We start from the raw sequence: 20,001 nt of genomic DNA, 5'->3' as shown, positions 1-20,001 counted from the left end.
GGTCCCATTCGACGAGATGTCTTCATTTTCTCTCTCTTTAGCAAGATTTAATTTTTGCATCCACCGCAGCCATTCAGACCGGGCCTGTCATTGAAAATAGCTAGCAGTATTTGTCCGTATGGCTGCTACGGACGCGCAACTAAATCTTGTCTTCTTTCAGCCCCTAATTTCACTGGTCACGTCGTAAGCATCAAACAAAAGCTATAGTATTGTTAATCTCCATATATCTTGTATTTATCTTCTCCCTTTCTCTTTCTGTCTAATGAACTGGGCTTTGATGGGTGTGTGAATTGGGAGATAATAGCACGCGTCATGAATATTAATAAGGCGTATTTTTGTGGACTTTTGTATTGTTTTGTGCATTAATACAACCGAAAGAAGGAAACCTAGATTACAACTGCATTATACATAATTTGTTTTAGATTGGTTTCAACAGATTTACCTCGCTCTTAGCCTCTAAGTTCACCAAAAAATACAAATGAATGGCATAAATGTTCCTCTTTAGATAAAGTGGAGGAACGTGGTGTACCGTATGAGCCGCTACAGGCTACAGATTTATGACCAGATTTCGCGCGTGAAAAGTGGGACACAGAGAAGAAGACACGAAATGGGCAGTGTTTTGGCTGTTTTGTTGCGACACTACTGACCACCGTAGGAAGCGGCTCTCATTTCTAATATACGTCACTGCGTTGTAACACAGCGCCTGCCATATGTCTGGATACTCAACGCCTGTACCGTGTCTTTTTCTTTGTGTCCTGTTGCCTACGTGCGAATTCTGGTCATGCGTCTTTTTAGACAAGTGAACTTTCTTTATGAGTTGCTTACCCAACCGGCAGTCCACTATTTGTTTTTGAAACTTACATTAGGAACATGCATACCCTAATCGACTCCGAATTTATGCACTAAGCGATACTTTCCTCAGCGACTTCGTCGTAGCGAAAGCGTGCGCCAGGTTCTGGGCCGTGGTTCCTTCTGAAAGCTCAGTGAAGAAGGATGCAGACCATGTCGAGGTTTCGGTTGGCAAGCATTCTGCGGCGTCTCCGCGCTCGTCCAGGTTCAAGGAAACCGAGGGCGTTTGGGTCGTGAGGATGCTCCGTGACAAGTCCGACGCTCGAGGGTTGACCCAGTGAAACTTGACGCGGGAGAAGGCGTCGACCATGGTGATTTTCGAAAACAGCGAGGCGACCTCTTCCTCGAAGTGTTCGGCTGCCATGTTAACAACGAGTGTTTGTAACGTCTTGTTGATCTGCAAATACGTAGACCCGAGAAAACTTGTATGTGCCGTGCAACGCCGTACACAAAAGCCCTGTACATGATTAAGACAGTAAGTTTGGTAGGTGCTGATGCATTTGGCGTGATGGACGATGGTTCACAAGATCAAATGAGGTGAGTTCTAAGATAAATATTACCAGTGAAGTGCATGTGTTTATGCAAAAAACAAACAAATGACATGCCATAGATGCGCAGGAGCGCACATGGCCCACATACCCATACAAAGACAGGTATGTTAGCACTGTGCGTGAAAAGTAAAGTAAAAACAAGACAGTCTACAACGTACAGCAGAAATTTAGAGGATGACAAATTGGTTTGACTGGATATCGATAACAACGCAGGATGAAGAATCACATTATGGCAGAATAGCGAGAATTGTGGCACAGAAAAGCACGCAGCACACTGCACTACCAAAGTAAAAAGGTGAAAATGAGCTCGAAGAGGATGAAACGGAATGATCACGGGCTCCTAAGTAGGCTCATGCAGATTTATTAAATTTTGAAGATTATGCGTCCGGACACCAACCTGACATTAACAATCAAGCGGAGCATCCCGACATGAACCGATATTGTGCGCTATGTGACGTTACAGTTACGTCATGATGTTTTCATACATCTCAGCAGTCAGTGAGGTCACGAGGACGCCATAAGGCGATGTCCTTCTGCGATCATTTCACCCCTAGTGTTGACATTGACGGCGATGCTCATTTCCCGCGTTTGATTACGAATGTAAAGCGTTCGCTTTTGCAAACGTAAACATGCGACTTACCTTAAGAGAAGTTATTATATCAGACAAAGCTTCAGAGTTGAAAATGTTGTCCTCCAGGTTAAGATATAGTAGCCGCTTGTCAAGGAGAAGTCTATATGCAGCGCACGCCGCAAAAATTTCATCCAGGCCACAATTGAACAGCTTGAGACGAACTAGAACACCTGTGCTGACGAGATACAAATGGTGATAAGAAATAAATACCAGAAGGAAAATGACTTCATTTAGTCTTGCAGGGGTATGTGACAATAGCTTTTGCATATTCTATTTCTTATCACGAGATGGGTGGGCGATAGTAAACAGAATCTCCACAAGCTATCGTTCATGTTAATTCTAATGTATGCTTCAAAATTGCAATAGTGTATACACATATATATACCCTTTAAACTTTAGCAATGTACGCTTTGAACTTTATTCTACGATTTAAATTCTCAATTTAAACGCTAAAAATTTTCGTTTAGCCCTAGAACTTCAACGCAGCCGGAGACATCCAGTGGCGTTGATCGCCTGCTCAAATATAAGATGAAGGAGCTACTTGAGCGCGGGCCTTTCGGTAGTATAGTCTTGGTATCATAATCATCTTCATTCGTCAACTTGACCATGCCCGCCGCAGCAAAAGGGCCTCGCACATGTTTCCCCAATTAATCCAGTCCTGGGCTCACCTCTGCCACGTTTTCTCATTAATCTTCTCCAACTCGTCTGCACATCCCTGACCTTCTCCACATTCTCCTGACCTTGTACGCCTGAAATTATTCCTGAACCTTTGCTGCCATCTATTTCCCTCTCCTGCAGTACAGTGTTCTATCTAGATGTCCAGCCGTTACATCCCCTTCGCTCTACGAGCCCGACCCATACCTATTTATTCTTCTCGAATCAGGCTAACATGTCATAAACAGGGTCTGTCACCTGACCCATTGTGATATGTTTATGTCGCATGAGATTACACCTTTCATATTTCTTTCTATGGCTCACTGAGTCATCCTCTGTTTAAACTTAACCTTCTTTCTCATAATTTCGATGAATCGTCAGAAACATCGCAGAGGTCGCTCGCCCCCTCACTGATCTTCTCAAGAAAGATGTGCCGTTCGAGTGGGGTCCTAATCAAGCCAAGGCTTTATCCCGGCTCATAACACTTCTGACTCCGCCACCGATTCTCGCCCTCTTCAACCCGTTCGCTCCAACCGAGGTACGCACTGATGCAAGTGACTACTGTATTGGCGCGGTGTTATCCCTGTGTCAATGCGGTCATGATCGAGTTCTTGCGAATCTCTGCAGTCTCCCTTCTCCTGCCGAACACAATTACTCTATCATTGAGCGCGAGTGCCTGGCGCTTATATTGGCAGTCAGTGAATTCTGCTCCTATTTATATGACCGGCCTTTCACCGTTACCACTGACGATCACGTTACATGCTGGCTTTCAGCCTTCAAAGATCTAATAGGGCGCCTTGCTTGTTGGGGTCTGCACCTCCAGGAATCCACATACACACTGGTTTACAAGTCTGGCCGTTTACATCAAGACGCCGACTGCCTCTCTCGCTACCACATTGACGCTCCAGATCTCGTGACGGACGACGCATCCATCTGTATTTCCTCACTCTCTGCTTTCGGCAACATGAGATGTGAGCAACGGCGTGATGCGTCCCTACGAGAGCTTATCGACCACTTGAATACTGGCACTACTACAGGCACTTAAAATTCACTTAAAATGTTCATCGTCACAGACGGCATCTTATACCACCGCAACATGCACCCCATGGGACACAAACTACTACTCTTAGTACCCACTCATCTGTGCTTGACCCTAATTCAGCAACTACATGATGCATCAACAGCTGGCCACCTTGGTGTTGGTCCACCGACGCGTTTTCTGGCCCAGCCTCTACCGTTACGTACAACGTTATGTTGCTTCTTACGAGTCGTGCCAAAGCCGCAAAAGGCCAGCTGTACACGCCACCGGGCTCCTTCAATCGATCGACATACCCGCCGAGCCTTTCTTTTGTGTCTACCTCGACCTGCTGGGCCATTTCCCTCTTTATAACAACGGTAACGAGTGGGTCACCTACAGATTATTCAACCCGTCTTGCCAATATAAGATTTCTCCCTCCCAAGCAGCTGCGCTACATACATCGCCGATTTTTCGATTCAAGACGTCACCCTAAATCACGGCGCTTCTCATCAGCTGGTCACCGACCACTGTCGCTATTTAATGTAATCGACAACTTACTTCGTACTTGTGCAACCAAGCACAAGGTTACGATGACCCCAATGAATGACCTCACAGAACGTTTGAATCGTATACGCTCACTGACATACTCGCCAGGTACGTCTCGACCGACCATTGCGACTAGGACATTGCGCTACCTTTTGTCACTTTTGCTAACAATAGCTCACGCCACGACACTGTTGTGTATTCTCTCTTTTGGTTTTGTTGCTTTTGTATGGAAGAAAACTGACATTGTCGTTTGACAAACGCTTCCACCCAACCCTGCACACCTGTCCACAGCATACGCCCTCCGGAGTATTAGCAGAAGGCCCGCAAAATTGCCACTCGGTGCCTTTCGGGCTCGCAGCTCCAACCAAACCTATGTTGGGAAGGTCACCTCCAGAGTGTCCGCTTTAATCCGGGTGACCTCGTTCTTATGTGGAGTCTGTCGCGGCATGTTCGCCTGGCCAAAACTCTTTTACCCAAAGTTCTTCGGGCCTTACTGTGTGCTGCGGGAGGTAACTGATGTGACCTACGACAGATAGGTCCTCTAAACCCCCTGGTGCCCTCTACATTTTGAGACATCGTCCACATCGCTCACCTGAAGCCGTACTTTTCATCCAACACCTTCTAATGGGTGCCATCTTTTGCCGCCAGAGGTCGATGTTGTGGGGTTGTGGATATATTTATGCGGGGTTGTGGGAAAAAAAGGACCACTACGTGTTGGTGTTCGAAAAACGCAACAGCCGCTATCTTGACTGCTGGACAATCTTTCTACTGTAAAGTAGTAAATACATCCACAACACTATAGTCGGTGGAAACCTCGGCATAAACCTAAGCTCCACTCACGAGGCCACATTGCCTTTAATTTCCATGCCTCCGCACTTCAAAGAAGTAGTTCCCAAGCAATGGCACTAAATTTCACGCATAAAACCATTATCTTGCAATAATTCTTTGATGTTGAAATAAAAAAAACCAAGCTCGATAATTAAGTTCACAAAGCACGGAGTTCAGCGCTAGCTTAGCAATATATGTTCTTTGACTCAGCTCATAACGCATATCGCATATCGCAAATGGTTACTAAGATTCTCCCGTTGCGACACCAAAGGAAGACACTCGCACAGGCACGTGTGGCAACGCTGGTTTTATGGCTTTTGCGGGCGGTAAATCCCAGGCGCGCACATTAAGACTTCGCCTCCACCTTATTGTGCACGAATGACTGCATGCGACGACAAACATCGAGAGCAGTTACCTTCACGAGATATGCTTAGTGAAACCGAGCTACGCAGAAACAGACGTAATGTTACTGCTTCACGCTGCCGAAACGACGGAACGCGATGAAGCTCTGCCTCATCAGTGCTGTTCAAACGCTGCAAAACCAGAAACGTCAACATCGAACAATGGCCGGCGAGAATGATGGTGTGTACGAGTGGATGAAATGGCTTCTTCACGAAGAAAACACAGAACAAAACTGTATTTACGCCTGTCGGTCTTGGTCCAGCGGCACATCACCTCTCGCCAGAGAATACTTTCGTCGTGAACGGTGCCATGCTGAATTTCTCTTTGATTAATCGTGACTGTTACATCATAATGAAGAACAGCTGCAGTTGGACGCGCATAATAGAAGTATACAGCGCTACACTTTACTTTTTTATTCTTAGCTTGTCACCGACTATAGATCGCGTTAGTGGTCTTCGTATAGTTGACGAATAAAGAGGATAGATGGAGCTGTGATAATAAGAAATTCACAGCATATCCACGAAGTTAATGATGACGAGTGTTGCGAAGAGTCCATTCGTCCATCCGTTCGGTGCGCTGTCTAGTGTGATAGAACTGGATGGACTGACCGACAGACAGACGGACGGATGAATGGAGGCCCACTCATTATCAATAATTTGTGAATATGCTGCGAAATTTCTTACAGTTATCTTGTCATCGTGGTTATATTCGTGAAAATAACCTTAGAAAAGTCTGGCTTTGTTAGCGGACATGTACTTGCCTCCAATAAGATTCGCATACGCCTCTTGCAAATCCATGTAGCACTTCCCACCATTCAAAAACGAGAGTTCTCGGAGCCGGCTTGTTGGTGGCGTAGGTGGTAGCATTTCGTCAGTGAAACAGAGAGGCGCCCCTGCCAGTGCGTAGGCCTTATCACGGATGTCTTCGGCGTCCACGCGACAGTGCTGTACAGCAAGTGACCGCAGTGACGTACTCTGCACAGCCGCTACGAGCAAGGCAGATGGACGAAAGTCTATGGGCCCCTTCACCTGCAACGAGGCATGAAGCAGAGCGCTAAAAATCTTCTTCAGATGCCATATGTAAAGAGTGTTTCTTAGCTGCAACATGCTATGAATCTTCAAGGTTGGCAACAAAAGCGACAAAAAAAGCTTCCAACAGTTTAGTCAGGCAAATGCACCAGGTATTGTGCTAATAAGTAGATATAGGTCCAACAATATTAAACTAATGATGACTTCATCGATCATTAGATACGTGTACACAAGGAGTGACTAGTGAGTCGTTGCTTCCATTAAAAGTAAGTTGACTGCATCTGAAAATGCTAAATTATATACATGAATAAGCTTGAACTATACAAGCAAAAATAATAAACCATTCCATGGGACCGTGATGTGTAATCTCAAAAAGGCTTAAGAAGTCCCGCGTTCATTAAAGAAAAACCAAGCGCCACTCCAATTCGTTGGGACTGGAGATGTTGCTACTGCAATCCTCGTAAAGTAAACAATATTAAGAGTGTTTGAGAGTGAAACAAATTTATTACATGTCGATTTCAGACCGTAGATTTGCATTAGCCCTACGTTGGATGGCCAGCTGGTTGGCGAAGGTTACCGATGCAAACCACACCCGCTACTGGGGGGTAAGAATTCAGAGTATTGGCTTACGATATGACAGAACAACACCACTCAAAAGACAAACAAATGTGAGCAACCAACTTCACATTAAAAGAGGAGACAGGGAGAATAACTCACAGTGGACTTGAAATGGTCATTCACGACACATGGTGTTCAGAAGGTTATGCAATATGATTACAAGAAAAGAGCACGTCTTCCACCTCGCTCCAGGCTATTACTTATCAGATTTTAATACACTAAAACACTGGCGGTCAAATTACACAGTGAAGTTTTTCAACGCACCGCAAGTTATAAGAGAAATGGGGACTATCTTCTGCCTGCTACTGCACTACCTGTGCTTTGTCCTCGGCCCATTCGTCTGTACGGGCCCAGTGACTGCATATCCAATATCTTTACCTTAACTCCGCGGGTGTGTAGACCTAGTTTGCGTGCTCAATCAATCGCCTCCAATTGAAGTTTAATGCAGTCAGCTCGGGAACCTAGCTGTTGTTTTCCTACTAGCAATAATAATTTGCAACTAGCGATGGCCAGGTAATTAAGGAAGCTATCATTATGGTGGAACGCATGGCAGCTGTGAAAAAGAAAGCATCTCTTGGAGATGTTGAAGCGGCTCCAAAAAGAAGCGTTCGAACTTGAACCAATAGTATCGATGACTGCACAGTCTAACACGTACCATATTGTACGATATATCACCCGTGTAGCTCGGCTCTACTGCATTTGACAGAAACTGTAGTTCACCGCTGTTAACGGAAGAATGTCGCAGCTGGGGTTAGTGTGCCGGTGTAATTCCTGCGCAGAGTTGTGTACTAGAAGTTGGACGGAAGGGGGGGGGGGCGAAGCTCCATAGTAGTGGTGGAACTCCTACCCGAATCCCGATTGAAAGCAAGTGCGTTCACTTGGGCGATGCCTTTTCCGCAACGCTGATTGTTTCCTTAAGGATTCTTGTAGGGAAAGCAAGGTCATTGTTGCGCTTGTCATGTTTTCGAAGGAGTCAAATACTTTCGTCATAGTTATGTGCCATGCACTGAAGTTACCTTTTGTAGCACTATCCGGGGCAACCAACCTAGCGAGACCCAGCACTTCATATCAGCTCATCGCGTATGGTGCTGCTAATACTCATGTTCCTGTTGGTATCGTTGTGCAAGAGCAAACAGATATAAGCATCTGCAACTGTTCAACATGTGTTGGTGCACTCAACAATTGTAAATATATTTCACGTCACTCCATAACCTCTCCATAACAACACGGTCGTCTTCCCTACGCACGCTTCGCATAACCTCGATTCCCAAGGCACGTGAGATCAGCAAAATTTTTTTTACTAAAAAATTATGCCAACAACTCCCGTTACCAAGGAAAAAGCAGTATTTTCAGGGGGGTGAGGGCATCGGCTTGACTTTAAGTGCGGGCATAGCAAGCACATGAGGTCAAGTGTCAGTTCGGGCTGTGTATGCCATCGAAAAAAAAAAAAAACAATTCGGGAAGGTGTGGGGGGTAGGGGGGTCTAGGGCCCGTGCGCCACTCTCCAATCCCAATGTTACTGTAAGGTTAGAACACAATCAAGCGATGCAACTTACTAGAAGTTCTTCCAGGGTCGCGTGGTTAAGGACGACGTCGGCCAGAGCCTGACCCTGTCGAGCAATCACGAAGAATTCCTCTATGCTTAGGGACTTCAAACTCCGGTTGCGAGCCAAGTGGTCGAGGAAAACACCAGCGTTGATGTCGTTAGTCTGCATGATCGCACAATTTCCGTAGAACTTCAGTCCAAAGACAGGGAGACATTGGAAAGGCTGACAGAATATATATATATATATATATATATATATATATATATATATATATATATATATATATATAGCTGAGCACTTGAGCACGGGCGAAACGAAACGACAACTTTTGGTTTTGCTGTGAGGACCGGTCTGCATAAGGGGAACTACGATATAGAAAAGGCATTTTTGTATCGTGTTTTCTCTGTTGATGGCCGACCTTGGCTGAAACAAAGGAAATATAAAATTTTTTTTTCGCCCGTCCTCTACTTAGTATTGTTACACACACACACACACACACACGCACACACACGCACACACGCACACACGCACACACACACACGCGCACACACACACACACGCACACACGCACAGTAAAATTATTACACAATTTAGAATTATCAACAGCGTAATACCCATGCCACACGGGCAGAGATAATTGCGTTTACATTATAATGCCTTCAGATTGAATGCCATTCGCGCGGTGCCACACGGAAGAACGAAATGACACTCGCCCAAATGCCATTCGTCATACGTCACCTGATGCCATCGCCAGAACTTATTCAACTGAGAAATGCGTACTCTCGACGGCACAGCTGATGCAGTAATTGTATATAACGACATTTGATTCGACTGAACAAAACTTTTCGCTTAATTTATTTAAACTAATCACTTAAACAAGTACTTAAAACTTATCTTCAGCTGGTAGACGCTGTAAAATAAATAAGACAGGCGCCATTTTCTAGTTGCGCTGAAGATTTGACTAGCTTTGGCTTAGGTTGCTACATGGTCAGTTGCAAAGTCGTGAAACAAAGTAACGAACGAAATCGAACGGCAGCGTAATATGCTTACTTATACATTAATTTATTACCTGACATGTATGAGGCTTGTAAACGCTGGTTCATTTTCCTTTACTCCTACTCACCCAATGCTCACGAGGAAAGTGCTGCGATCGACATCATCAAGTCAAACGTCATTCGCTTAAGACGTGTAGCAGCCCTGCCAAAAAAAAAAAAATGTTATTCGGGAACTGAATGCCTTCGCTACCGAATGTAATTTTTCTATGCCCTCGTGGCACGGGTATAAGAGGTTAGGAGTTCTACAAACCACGAGCGTGGGTGGATGAACTGTCAAACCATGGTTTAGAGCCAACGACCAGCACTTTGCAGCGTTGTTTTAAGCCCTGTCGGGCTTCTACTCCTTAATTAAAACACTGATCATACACAAGACACCACCCACTTTGGCATCAGCCAATAACACACGGCTGCCGAATAGTCATCGCATCTTCTGACGCAATGCTCCTCCGGTCAGCTTCACTGAGGAGAGGGGAAATGGGTGCCTTCCCGGAACAAGTTGGCGGTTGGGTTGCTGCTGCTGTTTTTCCTTTGAAAGGCAGCCAATGAGTAGAGACTTTAATCACTTAGACACAACCTGCGTGGTCGGTCTGCTTCGCAGTCTTGCCGAACAAGCCATCAGGAGGAAATGCCCGTTAGGTATCTTGGCTCACGAACAGTCGGAAGTAGCCCCGTTCTAATCCCTTTGTTGCTTCCCGCTGCTTGGGGCTCCTTCCGAGAGAAGAACATTGCGGCTACCGGACGTGGGAACGCAACTCATCTCTGCTTCTCATGGCCAGCATGGTGCCCTCGGATGAGGGTCACAACAAGGCATGGTGTAAGCGAGGTAATACAAGAAACATTTTGCGCGTGTATAGTGTAGAAAAAAGTGAAACATATGAGAACAGCAATAAAAATGTTATTGTAACACAGGTGGGTATGCGTTATATAATGTTATTGGGTTGTGCTCTACACAAATGCAGGCAGAAGTATAAATTTTCAGTCATGACAGTTCATTTACACAATAATTACTGAGCGGTTGCGACATCAGGTGTAAAATAAAGTTGCACCACAATCGAATATGGTATCTGAAAAAAAAGAACATATTTGTGGAATAAAACATTATAGCAAATGTGTGTTTAGTAGATGTATAAAGTTTTATGCTTACTTTCGGAAGACATGGTGTCAGGAAGGTTGTTTTAAAGGCAGCGGATTAGTTAAATGAATTAGTGTTCGCGTAAATGTTCATGAAATTAAACTGATTTTATAACGCTGCGACCCATATGGGGGAGTGTGAAGCTTTAAAAATGGCGACCATTCGTTATAGATGTATTTATGAAACAATGGAGATAACACGGCGATTATTCAAAGATTGAAAAGTTTAGTCAAGTTTAATTGGCGTGAGGCTTTTGGTATAGTCGTGCAACAACGTGAGATGAATTGTGCCGCCCTACTTTGTACAGATTGAACTTTTTCGATTAGGTGTTTTTGATGAGGAGACCAAATGGATGCCGCGTACTCAAGCTGAGGGTGCACAAATGTATGGTACGCTAGTTTACAAATATCATTAGTAGAAATATGTAACTTGCGACGTATGTAGCCTAACAATCTGGAAGCATTGGCAAAAAATGTATTTATTATGAGTTTACCAGGAAATAGTTGAAGTCAGATGAACACCAATATATATATATATATATATATATATATATATATATATATATTGTGTGTCATGTAAGATGGTCGTGTTATTTATTATTTATATGGTAGGAGGTATAAGCTACGAGGGGCATGCAAAATATGCCGTACATGACTTTCCTGTCATAATTATTATGTTTGGACGTGGCATTTACATTCATTGTCTCTTCATCACGTCACACCAAATCTGGTATATGTGGAGCTAGCGAAAGGGGCAGAAGCACGCAATGAGCGTAGCAAGTAGTCATGTTTTACATGACACACATGCTATGATTATCACGTTTGGACGAGTCATTCACCTTCCTCGTGCATTCACACCACGTAACAAGATATTTGGTATGTGTAAAGATAACGAAACGGCGGCGGGTGTATCATGAGCGTGGGATGTCTTGATGTTATTACATGACATGGATGGCATGACTATTGTGTTTGCACTAGTGAAATACCTTCGTCATCAATTCACAATTCATAATACCATATTTGGTATATGTGAAGCTAGCGAAACCACCGAGAGTGCACCATGAGCGTATGGAGTGTAGACTTTCGTGACATGCATGTCATGATTTGACACAGGAGGAAGACGAGGAAGAAGAAATGCGTTCGGGCATAATTCTGCCTTGAACAACTATTGTTTTCTCTTAAACTCTCAGAATTCCTGACTTTCTCTGAACAAGCGGAACGGAAGACGTCACCCCCCGGGATGGGGGACCATCCATCCAACGAGACAGCGGGCCCTAGCCGTTTGCATCAGGATGGACCGAATGTGGGTGACCGCGTTGGCGCATCTGCTCCTTGTGATGATTCCACCGAGAGCTCATCAGTGGAAGAGATGGAATCGGAAGCCGACTTCCGGACATTCCATACCCGCCGGTTGAAAAGGAAGCTTCGCAGGACGTCATCAACGGCGGAGCCACAACCGGCGCTAGACGAAGGCAAGCGATGTTTCACCATCTCGTATGTACCCATGTCTACATCAGACAACCTGAACTCACTAAACAGGCAGTCATTGACTAATGATTTCAAGCGAGTAGCACCTGCTCAAGTGAATGAAATTCGCATAAATAGCAGGAAAAACATATTGTCTGTTGATGTGACAAACAAAACCATTCTTGACAGACTGAAGGCCATCCCGCAGCTCGGAAGTATTTCAGTTCGCGCGTTTCTCACTCACGGGAAAGGAACAGCGACTGGCGTGATAAATGACGTCGACGCTGACATCACAGACGCTGACCTGCAGAATCTTGTGACGTCGACAGTCAGAATCGTGACCATACGCCGCTTCGGGCAGTCTCGCTGCATCAAACTAGTATTTCATTCTGAGACTCTGCCCCCTAGCGTGAAGGTTGGATACGTGAGACATCCCGTGCGCCCTTACGTGCCACGGCCTTTGCAGTGTCACAAGTGCTGCAAGTTGGACACGTCAGCGCAGTGTGCAAAAGTGAGACAACTTGCCAGCGGTGCGGCGGGTCTCATAAGGTGGAAAACTGCGATGCTGCTGCTCCATTGAAATGCCCAAACTGCTCTGGTGCACATGAAGCAACGTCGAAAGAGTGCCCGAAGATCAAAGAAGAAATTCGCGTCCTGCGGAAGATGGTCAGGGACAACTCGACACACAGAGAGGCAGTAACGTCCATCCGCCAACACAGACGTCGTCCAAAACGTAGACACCAGCGAAAGCACAGTGGACATAGGAGTGATGCATCACCATCAGCAACAGATGAACATACACGTGCGCATTATCAGGCCGCTACACCCATGTTGTACGCACCACGTCCCAGGGATGCAGAAAGTGGACCAACGCCCGCGTTGCACGCCGATGCTTCAGATACTGAGTGGCCTTCACTACCGACCGGAGAAATAAAAAAGACCACATCATGGGCGGCAACTTCAAAGAGGGCGGAAAATGATAGGCAAGACACTGAGAAGAGCCAAACCATGTCGAAGCATCTATTAAAATCTGTTCGTGCGATTCTCAACGAGCTACACACACCAGGAGCGAAAACAGCAGTGCAGATCCTCAACGTGCTGGAACCGCTACTGCTGACCCTTCCATAAACAATATCGCGAATTTCTTCGATGAACGTTGCGCACCTCTGCTATAATGCAGTGGAACGCACGAGGTTTGCGAAGCCGATTGTCTGACTTTCGACAACGGATGTTTAAATACAAATTTCCGTTGGTTGTAATGCGTGAGCCGAATATGATGTCGTCGTTTCGTATTTCCGGATAGGTCACTTTGTGGTCACGTGATGATCGAAAAGCGAGCAAAGTAATTATATGCGTACGTCAAGATTTAACGTACGTGAAACATGCCGTGGCTCCTCATGCTTCTAACGACTATATTTGCCTATATATAAAGCGCAAGCGCATGATGATGCTTCAGTTGAAAGCTTCTATGAAGACGTGGAATCGGCAATGAGTAAGGTAAAATCACAGTATACAATACTGATGGGAGACTTGAATGCAAAGGTAGGGAAGAAGCAGGCTGGAGACCAGGCAGTAGGAGATTATGGCATCGGTACTAGAAACGCCAGAGGAGAGCTACTAGTAGAATTTGCAGAACGCAATAATTTACGGATTTTAAATACCTTCTACCGAAAACGAGGAAACCGCAAGTGGACATGGAGGAGCCCTAATGGCGAAAATAAAAACGAAATAGACTTTATAATGAGTGCACACCCAGGCATCGTGCAGGATGTGGAAGTGGTTGGCAAGGTACGATGCAGTGACCATAGAATGGTACGGTCTCGAATTCGCCTAGATTTGAGGAAGGAACGACAGAGACTGATACGCAAGAAGCCAATCAATGAGCTAGCACTGAGATGGAAAGTAGAGGAATTCAGAGTCTCGCTTCAGAACAGGTACTCGGCTCTTAGTGAGGAAACCAACCTTAGCATAGATACAATGAATGATAATCTGACGAGTATCATTACGGAGTGTGCAGTGGAAGTTGGAGGCAGGGTAGTTAGACAGGACACTGGCAAGCTTTCCCAGGAAACGAAGAATCTCATTAAGAAGCGTCAAATCATGAAAGCCTCAAGTACAACAGACAAAATAGAACTGGCAGAGCTTTCGAAGTTGATTAACAGGCGTAAGGTATCCGATGTAAGAAGGTATAACATGGAGAGAATTGAGCACGCTCTGAAAAACGGAGGAAGTGTCAAAGCAGTGAAGAGGAAACTTGGGATAGGCAAAAATCGGATGTATGCACTAAGCGACAAAGAAGGCAAAATAACTACCAATATGGATAGGATAGTTAAAATAGCGGAGGAGTTTTACAGAGATCTGTACAGTAGCCGAGACAACCACGACCTTAATACTATAAGAACTAGCAGTAACCAGGTGACATCCCACCAGTAATGATAGAAGTCAGAAAAGCTTTGGAGAGCATGCAAAGAGGCAAAGCTGCTGGTGAGGATCAGGTAACATCAGATCTGCTGAAAGATGGAGGACAGATTGTGTTAGAAAAACTAGCCTCTCTGTTTACGAAGTGTCTCCTGACGGGAAGAGTACCAGAATCTTGGAAGAACGCTAAAATCATCTTAATACATAAGAAAGGAGATGACAAGGACTTGAAGAATTACAGGCCCATTAGCTTGCTCTCTGTAGTATACAAGCTATTTACAAAGGTAATTGCTAACAGAGTAAAGAAAACATTAGAATTCAATCAACCAAAGGAACAAGCGGGATTTCGAACAGGCTACTGAACAATCGATTACATTCATACTATCAATCAGGTAATAGAGAAATGCTCAGAGTATAACCAACCACGATACATAGCCTTCATAGATTACGAGAAGGCGTTTGATTCAGTTGAAATATCAGCCGTCATGCAGACACTGCGGAATCAGGGCGTCGATAAAGCATATATAAACATCCTGGAAGAAATCTACAGGGGATCAATTGCTACCATAGTGCTTCATAAAGAAAGCAACAGAATACCAATCAAGAAGGGTGTAAGGCAGGGGGACACAATCTCCCCAATGCTATTTACCGCGTGCTTACAGGAGGTTTTCAGAAGCCTAGAATGGGAACAGTTAGGGATAAGAGTTAATGGAGAGTACCTTAGTAACCTGCGCTTCGCCGATGACATTGCATTGCTGAGTAACTCAGGGGATGAATTGCAACTCATGATTACGGAGTTAGACAAGGAGAGCAAAAAGGTGGGTCTTAAAATGAATCTGCAAAAAACGAAAGTAATGTACAACAACCTCGGAAAAGAGCAGCGCTTCGAGATAGGTAATAGTGCACTTCAAGTTGTAAAAGACTATGTCTACTTAGGGCAGGTAATAACTGCGGAGCCGAACCACGATATTGAAGTGACTAGAAGAATAAGAATGGGGTGGAGCACATTTGGCAAGCACACTCAAATAATGACAGGTAGATTGCCACTATTCCTCAAGAGGAAGGTATAGAACAGCTGTATCTTGCTGGTACTTAGCTACGGAGCAGAAACGTGGAGACTTACAAAGAAGGTTCAGCATAAATTGAGGACGACGCAGCGAGCAATGGAAAGAAAAATGGTAGGTGTAACCTTAAGAGACAAGAAGAGAGCAGAGTGATTAGGGAACAAACGGGGGTTAAGGATATCATAGCTGAAATCAAGAAGAATAAATGGACATAGGCCGGGCATGTAGCGCGTAGACAGGATAACCGCTGGTCGTTAAGGGTAACTGACTAGATTCCCAGAGAAGGCAAGCGGGCTAGGGGGAGACAGAAGGTTAGGTGGGCAGATGAGATCAAGAAGTTTGCGGGTATAAATTGGCAGCAGCAGGCACAAGACCGGGTTAACTGGCGGAACATAGGAAAGGCCTTTGTCCTGCAGTGGACGTAGTCAGGCTGATGATGATGATGATGAAAGCGCAAGCGACGTTCAATATCAATCATTGGTGGATACATTCCTCCTAGAAGCCACGTGGACTGTCCTCATCTCTTGTTTGTGCTCCAAGCTTGCCCTGGACCACATGTGTTAGTTGGGGATTTTAATGCACACCATCCCATGTGGGGTTCTGCCTCAATGAACACCCGCGGTAGTGACATTGCCGATTTTGTGCTCAATCAGGGCCTTATGTCCATTAACGATGGCTCACCTACTTACCTCCGTGGCGCATCGTACAGCAGCTGTCTAGACGTATGTTGTGTGAGCAGAAGTGTCTTGCCTACCACCTATTGGTTCGTAGACATTGAAAAACATGAAAGTGACCATCTCCCTACATATATACAGCTAAAAGGATTCCGTCGTTCGACTCCCCGGCCTGTGAAAAGCATAAACTGGCCAGCATTCCAAGCTTCTGTAAATGCTCAGTGCTGGAACATTCAATCTATATCCGAAATAGAAAGCCTAATTGCATCAGCCTTAACAACGCATGCGAAACTTGTGAATGTGTCGCTACCAAGATCACAGCTTGACGCACAATATGAATACCTTCGTGCAATCCGTCGCCGGGCAGAGAGAAAATACAGGAGGACGAAATCACCATCTGACCTATCTACAGCACGCCAAGCACAACGACATGTATTGCGACACCTCGATAAGCTCGATAGGCAACGGTGGAGGGTATTTTGTAGCTCTCTTGATCCCAGAAAACCCCTGTCTTGAATATGGCAAACTGTCCGAAGCCTTCAGACGCCCATTCAACAGTTGTTCCCTTTCCGATCTTTGGCTCTAAAGCAAGGTCGACCTGAAGTAGAGGTTGCAGAAGATTACTGCCACTTACTCGTAGGTATGTCCTCCTCATCGATATCACCTTCGTATTTAGCCTCACCGCCATCCAGCGACGATCGCCTCGACTTACCATTTACAATGCACGAACTCGACGCTGCGATTTCCACGTCCCGACGGTCGTCCGCACCGGGGCCTGACGGAATTATTTATTCGGCACTATATCAACTCAGCCAGGAAGCAAGGCAGGCTCTCTTGTCGTTCTACAACTCTACGTGGGAAACAGCGACAGTCCCAGAGAGTTGGAAGTGCAGCCGCATAGTGGCCTTACTGAAACCAGGCAAGTGTTCACACGAGTTGTCTTCTTATAGACCCATTGCCCTAGCAAGTTGCATCGGTAAGGTGATGGGAACGCATGGTGCTGGCAAGATTGGAATGGCTGCTGGAGAATAATGTCGGCTTACCAGATTTTATAAATGGCTTCCGTAGAGGTCGATCATCTATAGACGGTGTTGTAGATCTAGTTTCTTCTGTTGAAAAGGAAAGACAACGTCGGAGATTGGTAGGGGCCATTTTCTTAGATATAAAGGGCGCGTACGATAGCGTCTACCATGAGGCCATTCTTGACGCACTTGAAGACATCGGCGTAGGTGGCCGACTACACGCATGGATAGGGAGCTATCTCAGAGGACGTACCATTTTTATGTCGACATCCGACGGTGACACGGCGAGACACCTCGTAAGCCGTGGAGTTCCGCAAGGCGCCGTCCTGAGCCCCATGCTTTTTAACATAGCACTCATTGGTCTTGAAGCTTAGCTTCCCGACGTTGTCAGAATGAGTGCGTATGCGGACGACATATGCATATGGGCATCTGGAGCAACGCGACCACAACTGCGAGCAAGGCTACAACAAGGCACATCAATAACATCTAAGTACTTACGTCGTCAGGGCCTGGAACTTTCAAGAGCAAAATGTGCTGCATTGGCATTTACAAAGAAATCAATGTGGCGGTACCCAATTTTCGCTCACGGAGCAGTGATTCCCGTTTTTAAGCACCACCGATATTTAGGGGTCGTCATTGATCGCAACCTGTCCTAGTCAAAGCATGTGACTGTGCTGCGAAACAAACTAATCAGTTTTGTGTATGTTCTTCGTGTTATAGCAAAAGTGAGATGGGGCCCTTCGGAGAAAAGTCTTCTGCAGTTATACAAGGCATTCTTTGTGGGCTATATAAGGTATAGCTCACCTGTGCTTTCCAGCATGCGGGCAACTTGCCTTCGTACTTTAGAGAGCCTTCAGGAACGAGCACTGAGAATATGCCTTGGCCTGCCACGGTGCACGTCCACCTCTGGCACTATAGAGGAGTCACGCACCTACCTTATACAGGTTTACACGTCCTGCGAGCCTCTTCGAGTGTACCTTCGTCTGCTGACCCGACATGCACAGCACCCGTTGTCTTCGCTACAAGTGGACCGACCAGGCTGTACCTATTCGCGATGCCTCGATACGCATAGCCACATGATCCCTTCAGGCTTTGCACCTGCCGTAATCCCTGCAGTGCATCAATGGACATTGACTAAACTGCTGGTGTGCCTTCACATACGTGGATTTTCGTATAAGTCGCGTGCTTCTTATATTGCCCTCAAGCAACTCACCTTGGCACATTTAGATGACCGATACAGCGACTCTGTGCACATTTACACCGATGGATCCGTAACTTCATCCGCCTAAGCTGCAGCCTTCGTGATCCCTCAACTCAGTATTTCCCGACAGTACAAATTAGATCATAGGTCATCTTCGACAGCTGCAGAACTTGTTGCTATACAAGAAGCCATAAAATTTGTGAACGACCAAGCACCGCGTAAATAGACGATTCTGTCTGATTCAAAATCAGCGCTTCAAGCTATTCATTGTTGCTCAAGAAGAGGCCAATTTTACGAGTTAACGTTAGGAATCGTCCAAGCATTTGACCTAACACACAGGAGCGGTCACTTGATTACACTCCAATGAATTCCTGGACACTGCGGCCTAGTTGGCAACGAAACAGCCGATAGCGAAGCAAGAGCGGCAATATACAACGCTCCTATGTACGTCAAAGTACCGTACTCGCGAGGTGACGTCAACACATTGTTGAGATCACTCATGCGCGAATGCTCTGCCACTTACTTGTCACTATCAGATCACCGGAACAAGCGCCTGCGGGAAACAGACCCCGGTATGACTTTTCGTTTTCCAGATAAAATGAGCCGAAGACATGCTAATATACTGCACCGAATTCGCCTGGGCGTCGCCTTCACTCGCCACTACACCCACCTAATCGGCCATGCGGACAGCCCGAATCGTGAAGGCTGCCAAGTGCGCGAAACGATAGCTCACACATTTTGTGACTGTGCATTATACATGGCGCAAAAGAAAAATGCTAACTGCAACGTTGGCAAGCATTGGACGAACACCATTAAGTGAAAGCCACATATTGTCAGCAATGAACGACCAAACAGTGTGAAAAACTGCTACAAAGGCTGTTCTAGACTTTATAAAAAAGCACTGGACTAGAAACTAGACTGTAGGGTACTATGCTAAGTGGCTACTGTACATACGCACCACCTCTTCTTGTACCCATCAACACCCTTCATCCCTCTTTCCTTACCCTTTCCCTTATCCCCTGTGTAGAGTAGCAGGCTAGAGCGAACTAGCTCAGGCCGACCTCTCTGCCTTCTAATAAATTCTCACTCATGTCATGATTTGCATGTTACCGTCTATCACTTGTGTTTGCCATGGAGTCATGCAATACAATACCAGTTTTGCAACATGTGGTGTCAACGAAACCACCGCAAAAGGAGCAAGAGCATCAAATGTAAATCATGACATTCATGACACATGTCATGATTTTCATGTTATAACTAGTGACTTATGCTCTTCATACAGTCATGTTATGCCATA

The 20,001-nt window shown here is 45.5% G+C and overlaps 1 protein-coding gene across 1 annotated transcript in view; it reads right to left on the bottom strand.

Annotated features, from left to right (window-relative positions):
- The window catches only part of LOC142771427 (uncharacterized), a 75,180-nt gene that overhangs the window by 23,388 nt on the left and 31,791 nt on the right, over window positions 1–20,001 (bottom strand). The window lies entirely within an intron of this gene.

The sequence above is a fragment of the Rhipicephalus microplus genome, chromosome 9, assembly GCF_043290135.1.
Source record: "Rhipicephalus microplus isolate Deutch F79 chromosome 9, USDA_Rmic, whole genome shotgun sequence".
NCBI classification, from domain to species: domain Eukaryota; kingdom Metazoa; phylum Arthropoda; class Arachnida; order Ixodida; family Ixodidae; genus Rhipicephalus; species Rhipicephalus microplus.
Note: the sequence above shows the minus strand (reverse complement) of the source record. Positions and strands in the feature narration are given on the sequence as shown.